Source organism: Sapajus apella, unplaced genomic scaffold (genome assembly GCF_009761245.1).
Source record: "Sapajus apella isolate SASKATOON/1434 unplaced genomic scaffold, GSC_monkey_1.0 scaffold24, whole genome shotgun sequence".
NCBI classification, from domain to species: Eukaryota; Metazoa; Chordata; class Mammalia; order Primates; family Cebidae; genus Sapajus; species Sapajus apella.
In genome coordinates, this window is record NW_022436964.1 from 14,465,991 (window position 1) to 14,473,740 (window position 7,750).

A 7,750-nucleotide genomic window follows, 5' to 3' on the forward strand; every position below is an offset into this window, starting at 1 on the left:
AGATCACCTGAGGTCAAGAGTTCAAGACCAGCCTGGCCAACATGGTGAAATCCCCATCTACTAAAAATACAAAAATTAGCTGGGAGTGGTAGCACATGCCTGTAATCCCAGCTACTCAGGAGGCTGAAGCACGAGATCTCTCAAACCTGGGAGGCGGAGGTTGCAGTGAGCCGAGATCACGCCACTGCACTCTAGCCTCGGTGTCAGAGCGAGACTCCATCTCAAAAATAAAGAAAAGAAAAAACAATGCTCCCAAATACTGGCTTTTCTTCCTTCCCAGTGTCACTCCTCCTGCTTCCTGGGATCACCTCCCAAATAAACTATTTGTCCCCAAGTCCTTGTCTTCAGCTTGGTTTTCCTGGCAATCAAAACTAAAGTGGTGTTTATTAAATACCAGGCACTCTACCATGAGTTTTATATGATTTATCTCATTTTATACTCATGACAACACTGTATTTCTGCCCTATTTTTACCCTCTTTCAGATGAAGAAACTGTAAAAGAAGTTAAATAATTTGCCCCATTTCATAGAACTAATGTACGACAGAACTGAAATGCAAGGGTCCAGGTAGCTTGCCCCTGGGGCTTGTGCACTTTCTCAGTAAGTGCTCCCTGATGAGAACACAACAGGGTTTACGTTTGTATAGTATTTTCCAAATTTAAACCGAAAAGAATAAATCCTCTCATTCTCTAGACTGCTGGCCAACTGAAAGCAGAAATGGACCAGAAGACCCTGGTAATATTGAAAACTACACTCAAGCATAAAGCAAGTTCATCTCTGATGACCATGGAGAGAAAAGGTGAATGAAGTGGATGAAAGCATGCCGCAGAGGATGGGTGGGTTGGCTGCAGAGGATGGGTGGGAAGAAGGATGACTTCTTCCTAAGAAAATCCCATCTGCTGTACCTTTCCCATATGACTCAGGAGAAGGAGATCCACCTCCAGATCCAGGAGTACCTCCCAACCAGGAAAGACCTCTCTTAGGAGGGGACACGTGAGCAAAGGCTCAGCGAAGGTAAGGGTGTGGGCGATGCTGAGATTTTGGAGAAGAGCATTCCGGGTAGAAGGAAGAGCCACTATGAATGCTTGTATGGCAGGAGTCCAGATGGTTAGTTCGCAGATGAGCAAGGTGGGTAGTGGGGCTGGAGCAGAGTGAGGAATGGGGTGAAGTAGGGGAGATCAGGAAGTCTCCTTTTGGGACCACAATGAGGCTTACTCCACTGTGAGGACAGCAGCAGTTTCTCTGAGTGACACTAGTCACTGCTGTGTTTTGAGCAGAAGAAAGCTGTGACCTGACATGTATTTTAAGAATAGCACTAAGCTCTTAGCAGTTGTGTTGAGAAGAGAAGCAAGGTCAAGGGTGGAGGCAGGCAGAGCAGCTAGAAGGCTCCTGCAGCTTTCAAGGCAAGAGAGGAGGGGGCACGGCACGGCAGTGAAGGTGAGAAGGGCCAGGTTATGGAGATATTTGGAACATAGGACTAACAGGAGTTCTTGATGGATTATTGGCCATGGGGTATACATTTAAAAGAGGGATGAAGGATAACTCATTGGCTTTTGTCTTGAGCAACCAGAAGCATAGGAGTGTCTCTATGTAACATGAGAAAAGCTACCAATACAGCCATCTATTGGAAGGGAATGATTGGCAGTTCAATTTTAGTATGTTAAGATGCCCATCATATATTCAAGTGGAGATGATGACTAGATAGTTGGATGGTCATGTGTGAAGCTCAAGAGAGAGAGATGTGGGCCGGGCACCGTGGCTTTTGCCTATAATCCCAGCACTTTGGGAGGCCAAGGTGGGCAGATCACTTGTCAGGAGTTCGAGAACAGCCTGGCCAACATGGCGAAACCCCGTCTCCACTAAAAATACAAAAATTAGCCAGGCATGGTGGTGGGCACCTGTTATCCCAGCTACTCAGGAGGCTGAGACATGAGAATCCCTTGAACCCAGGAGATGAAGATTGCAGTGAGCCAAGATCAAGCCACTGTACTCCAGCCTGGATAAGAGAGCAAGACTCCAAAAAAAAAAAGAGAGAGAGAGAAATGTCAATTGAAGATAAAAATTGGGGAATCCCTGGCATGTAGAAGGTTTTAAAGCCTGTCACCCAGGTTGTCGTGCAATGGGGCATTCCCAGATTATGGCAGCCTCTAACGCCTGGGCCCAAGCAATCCTCCCACCGTGGCCTTCCCAGTGTCGGGGTTATGGGCATGAACCATGGCACCAGCCTTGAAGATATCAAAGCCTTGAGGCTGCATAAAATGACCAAGGGAGTGAGTATGGATGTGGAAGAGAGACAAGTACAGGGCCCCAGGGCAACTCAACTTTAAGAGAGCCATGAGAGGCCAGGCACACAGTGGCTCACGCCTGTAATCCCAGCACTTTGGGAGGCCAAGGATGGTGGATCGCCTGAGGTCAGGAGTTCAAGACCAGCCTGGCCAACATGGTGGACCATTGTCTCTACTAAAAACAGAAAACTTAACCAGGCATGGTGGCACATGCCTGTAATCCTAGCTACTAGGAAGGCTGAGGCAGGAGAATTGCTTGAACCTGGGAGGTAGAGGTTGCAGTGAGCTGAGATCATGCCATTGCACTTCAGCCTGGGCAACAAAAGCCAAACTCTGTCCTATAAATAGAGAAAGAGAGAGAGAGAGAGAGAGAGAGAGAGAGAGAGAGAGAGAGAGAGAGCGCACCAGGAGAAGAACTGAAAGTAGCAAAGAAGAGACGAGAAAAAATAAATCCACCTCTCTTCCTTTTCCTCACATGGCTTCCAAGACATCATCATCTCCTGTTTTCCTCTACTTCACTGTCCACTCCTTAGTCTTCTTTGCTGTGATGTGAGGTGAAATAACTGCCCAAGATTTTGCATCATGGAGATCATCATGATCCGGAGAAAAGTAGTTTTGGTCAAGTGACGGAAATGATCATCTGATTGGCATGAGACCAAGAGAGAACAGGAGGGCCAGGCGCAGTGGCTCACACCTGTAATCCCAGCACTTTGGGAGGGCAAGGCAGGCAGATCACCTGAGGTCAGGAGTTCGAGACCAGCCTGGCCAACATGGTGAAACCCCATCTCTACCAAAAATACAAAAATTAGCCAAGCAGGGTGGCTCATGCCTGTAGTCCCAGCTACTCAGGAGACTGAGGTAAGAGAATCGCTTGAACGCAGGAGGCAGGGGTTGCAGTGAGCCAAGATCCCACCATTGCACTCCAGCCTGAGCAATAGAGTGAGACTGTCTCAAAAGTAAATGAATAGGCTGGGTGTGGTGGCTCATGCCTATAATCTCAGCATTTTGGGAGGCAGAAGTGGGTCGGGAGATCATGACCATCCTGGCTAACAGGGTAAAACCCCATCTCTACTAAAAATACCAAAAAAAAAAAAAAAAAAATTAGCCGGGCATGATGGCATGTGCCTGGACTCCCAGCTACTTGGGAGGCTGGGGCAGGAGGATCGCGTGAACCCAGGAGGCAGAGGTTGTGGTGAGCTGAGATCATGCCACTGCACTCCAGCCTGGGCAACAGAACCAGACTCTGCCTCAAAAAATAATAATAAATAAATAAATAAAAATAGAGAACAGGAGGCATGCACACAGAGGTAACTTTGAGATGTCTGCATACAAGGAAGATGGCAAACAGAGTAATAGTGCAGAAGGATATGAGATCAAGGAGGCACACATGCACAAGTATACATATAAAGACAGGAGGGAGGACACCACATTTTTTGTGCTGAAGTGAATGAATTGGAATAGAGCAACAACTGATGAGCAGGAGATGGGGGGTAATTTTAGGAACAGTCATTAAATAGCCTAGAGGAGAAGGGAAGCTGGTGCCACGTGGAAGCATTTGCCTTAGACGGGAGCAGAGGCAGTGTATCCAGGTGACAAGAGAAAGGGCAGTGTCTGGGTGGAAAGGCAGGTAGGATGGAAGATATGATGGTGGAAAGAGGAGGTAGTTCTTGTCAAAACGCTTTTATTTTCTCAGTAAAACAAGCAGCAAGGGTTCTCAGCTCAGAGTGAGGAAGGGAGGGTGTTGGAAGTTTGAAGAAAGAAGGTGCAATATAGTCATTTCAGAGTGTGGGAAAGTAAACTGACAAGGGAAATACACACGGACAGTATTGAGAGCCCACTCGAGATGTATGATTATGAATTTCGAGTGACAACAGCCCTGTCATTTTTGTCCAGTGTCTTAAGTTGGACAGAATCAAGAGTTTGGCCAGATAGTCCCAGGAAATGAAAGAGTGGGGGTGGTGCATGCGAAGGAATGGTATAGCGACAGACCATGAAATCTAAGCTGGGTAGGAGAGATGTAAGAATCGAAGGACAATGACAGTCATTGGAAGTCAAAATAGGGTCATTAATTGTTCAAATGTGGTTATTTGAGCAAATAAGCTAGGAGAGGAAGAGGTGTTGGTCAGGAAGTAGGGTGATGGTCAGAGGTGGTGCTGTTATTTGGTAATGAAAAGATCAAGGATACCCTCGTGACAGTGGGATGGAGCAAAAAAATGATTGCAGTTCAGGTACTAGGGTTTCAGATAGGTCCTTAATCTACTGGGATGCTAAATTCACAAAAAAATGTTAATAAGAGTTGAGGTGGAGGTGGGGGACTGTGAATCAAGTGCTAGAATCTTCGGGGAATGAGGGGGAGTGCAGGAGAGCCTGCAGATGACAGCCACCAAGCGGAGGTGGTATAGTCTGATGGCAGGTACTTCAAAGCAGCTGGGGTGGAGGGGGAAGCAAGAAATAGTCTAACTTGGGGAATAACTCTCCTGCCAAGGGTTTGTTCTGAATTCCACTCTCTAGTATCTCACCAAGCTTCCTTCCCTCTTTTGGCAGCTGAGAGGCCATCCAGGGTAAGGATTTATTCAGGGTCTCGGGGTCAGAAGGAAACCAGCAGTCGGGACTTTTATTCCCTCTTCTCTGCTACCAAAATACCAAGGCAGTGTTTTGGATATTTATTTAAAAGAACATTTTAAATGTCCTTGTTTGTTTCTGCCTCTGTGCAATATTGTGCTGGGAAGGACGGGGAGCTGGTAACCATGGCAGTGGAGCAGGGGGTGGTGGTGAAGAGGTGGTTTTTAAATGGGGTGAACTTCAGGCAGGCGGCACCCAGAGCTGGAACCCCCACAGCCTCCTTGGAGTCCTTTGTTCATTCAGCTTACTTAGGGAGAGAGAGGCTGCATTCTTGCCGCTGGGAAGCAAGCTTTGAAAGGAAAGGTTTTGCCAGACTCCATAAGGAGAGGGTGTGTCCCTCGGAGCAGGTTTTGGGGCTCTGCCTGAAAGCCTTTGTGGGCAGGGAACTTTGGGCACCCTGTCATGAACAGGACAGTCTGTGATGGCAAAGAAGCCAGCTCTGCAGCATCCTGGATGCAGACTTCTTACACACTGTCAGCTGTCTCACCACTTCTCCCTGGACAGGTGGCCACTCGTGGGGGTGGCCCAGAATCCTGGCCAAAAAAGGCAGCCAGGCAGGGCCCCCACAGGAAGGTAGCTGGCAGGGGAGCCAGCAGAAGAGGAAAGGGGAGGGAAGCAGTCACCTCTTCCACGTTCCTGGATAGGGAGCCCCAAGAGCCTTTTCAGGACAAAGAAGTGCCCCAAACAAGCGGACACAGAGCAAGACAGGACAGGGCAGGACAGGACAGGGCAGGACAGGACAGGGCAAAGCTTGGGTCCAGGGAAGTCCCATGACTGCAGTGTTCAGCCGCAGGTTTCCCAGCAGCTCTGGGCGGGAAGCAGCGCTGGGAGATGGGGGCGGGGAGAAGGGAGGAGAAAGAGGAGGAGGGAAGTAAACAGGAGACCACAGAGAGAGCCAGTTCCCTGCGTTCAGAGAACACTAGCCGCCTCCGGTCCCCGGTGGGTGGCTGTATGTGTGGAAATGAAACTGGGAGGAGGAGGGAGAGAGGGAAGAGCAGGCACGCACTTCGCGGCTGTCATCCACCTGGCCTCTCTCGACCCGCCAGCCCACTCCCCACCGGGGTACGGGGTTGGGGGAGGTGGGAGGGAAACGGTTCTGCAGACGCCCACCCCTTAGTACCAGTAGCTGGTTCAGCTGTCGGTGAATCAGACACTGTCTCAGCAGCTTGTCACCTGCGCTCGGGAGGGGAACAGAGGGCAACCCTGGAACGTGGCAGGGAGAGGTTGGGGAAGGGCAGGATCCAGCACTGGGCCTGGGCGTCTGGGTGACGCCAGCGGCTGGGAAAAAGGGTGTCCACCTCCCTACACCCACACACATCTCGACCCAGTACCTGGACGCCGAGTAGACGGGGTGGAACAAGAGCTTGGGGGCCCAACGGAAGGGGGACTTGGAAGCACGGGAGGGGAGAAGAACAGGGTGGGGGTGTGCTGCGGCGGGAAGCGCTGGGTGCGGGGCAGGCGCGCGCGCGCGGAACAAGCCGCTGCCCGGTGCTTGCCCGCGCGGGGTTATGCGAGGTAACCGCGCGGCGAGGAGGAGGGAGGCGGCGGGGGCCGCGGGCCGGGGTGTCTGGCACTCGTTGGACAAAGAGATGATGAAACGTGAGCGCTATATTTACCAAGGGGGTGGAGACGGGCCGGGGGGGCGGGGGTGGGCTGGGAGTAAAAAGGACAAACTGTTCCACAACAACCACAGGAAACACAGCCCATCTGACTCACCGGGAGGGCTGCACCGACCCCCTGGCAGGCTTAGCCTGGAGACTGACGCGGGGCGCCGGTTCTCCCGGGACCAGACCGAACCTGGGCACTACGGCTGGGGCTGGGTTGATTTATATATAAATAAAGGCACATTCGATCCAAGAGTGCGTGTGGTTCTTGCGGGGTAGGGGAGAGCGCGGAAATGGGAGGAATGTTTCCTAACCCCTTGGCTGAGCCTTCGGGGGCGAGATCTGCCTGCAAACTCTGAGAGCACAATTCCTGCAAAGTCATCTCCTCCGGCACAGCCCGGCCGGCCTGCCCGCCCCGCCCCGCCCGGGGACAGCAGCACCCGCCTCCCCCACTAGCTCCCCACCCCCGTAGCCCTCGGAGTTGGGGTGCGGTGCCGGCTATGTTTAGAAGCTGATGTCATCTCGACACCCTACTCTGCAGTGTTCCCAGGAGGACCGCAGGGCAGGTTTTCCTCTTCCTCGCGGGCGTGGGGGATGGAAGGTGGCCTGCCCTCTCCCCAACACACGCACCCCACATCCATCTACCCGGGAGATTAAAAGAAAAAAAAAAAAAAGCAACACCGCCAGAGTTATGAAACAGGGTGGCGGGGGCGGTACGTGCACGCGGAGAGCTCAAAGCATGGGCCCGGGCCGCGCTGGGCTCCCCCCGGTCTCCGCCCACTTCTACCCCCGCGCACCCGGGTGCAGGGGCTAATTTCAAGGTTAGCTCACGTGGGCGTGGGCGCCCGGAGCTCCTTGCACGAGTTTGGGGCGGGTTCCTAGTCCCCCAATCTAGGGCAGTTTGTTCAACTGCAGTAAAGGGAGCTTGATGTTCCAGCAGGGAAGGGATTTCTGAGAACTGGGACTGTCCTCAGATGAACTCGCCTCCTCAGGCTGCTGCGGCGGCGGCCGCCTGCGGAAGACTTTTTAAAAGGGCGATGCCAGGCCGGGGCGCGCGGCCCGCGAGTGGCTGAGTCTCCTGCCAGTCGGCGGCCGGAGCCGAGCGCCCACCCCCGAGCGCTGGTGATTCACCGAGTGCCGCGCTGGGCCGGTCGGAGCGCGGGGGGCTGCGAGCTAAACTTATCCTCCTGCATATGCATGAACTGGCGGCCTTTCTGCGCTGCAGAGGAGAGGGCTGGAA

At 52.3% G+C, this 7,750-nt stretch overlaps 1 long non-coding RNA gene across 1 annotated transcript; it reads left to right on the forward strand.

Moving 5' to 3' along the window:
* Positions 1 to 5,778: 5,778 nt before the first annotated feature.
* Positions 5,779 to 7,184, forward strand: LOC116559818. Its single transcript, XR_004272641.1, has 2 exons — positions 5,779 to 6,505; positions 6,600 to 7,184. It is a non-coding gene; the product is annotated as an uncharacterized LOC116559818 (long non-coding RNA).
* Positions 7,185 to 7,750: the final 566 nt, after the last annotated feature.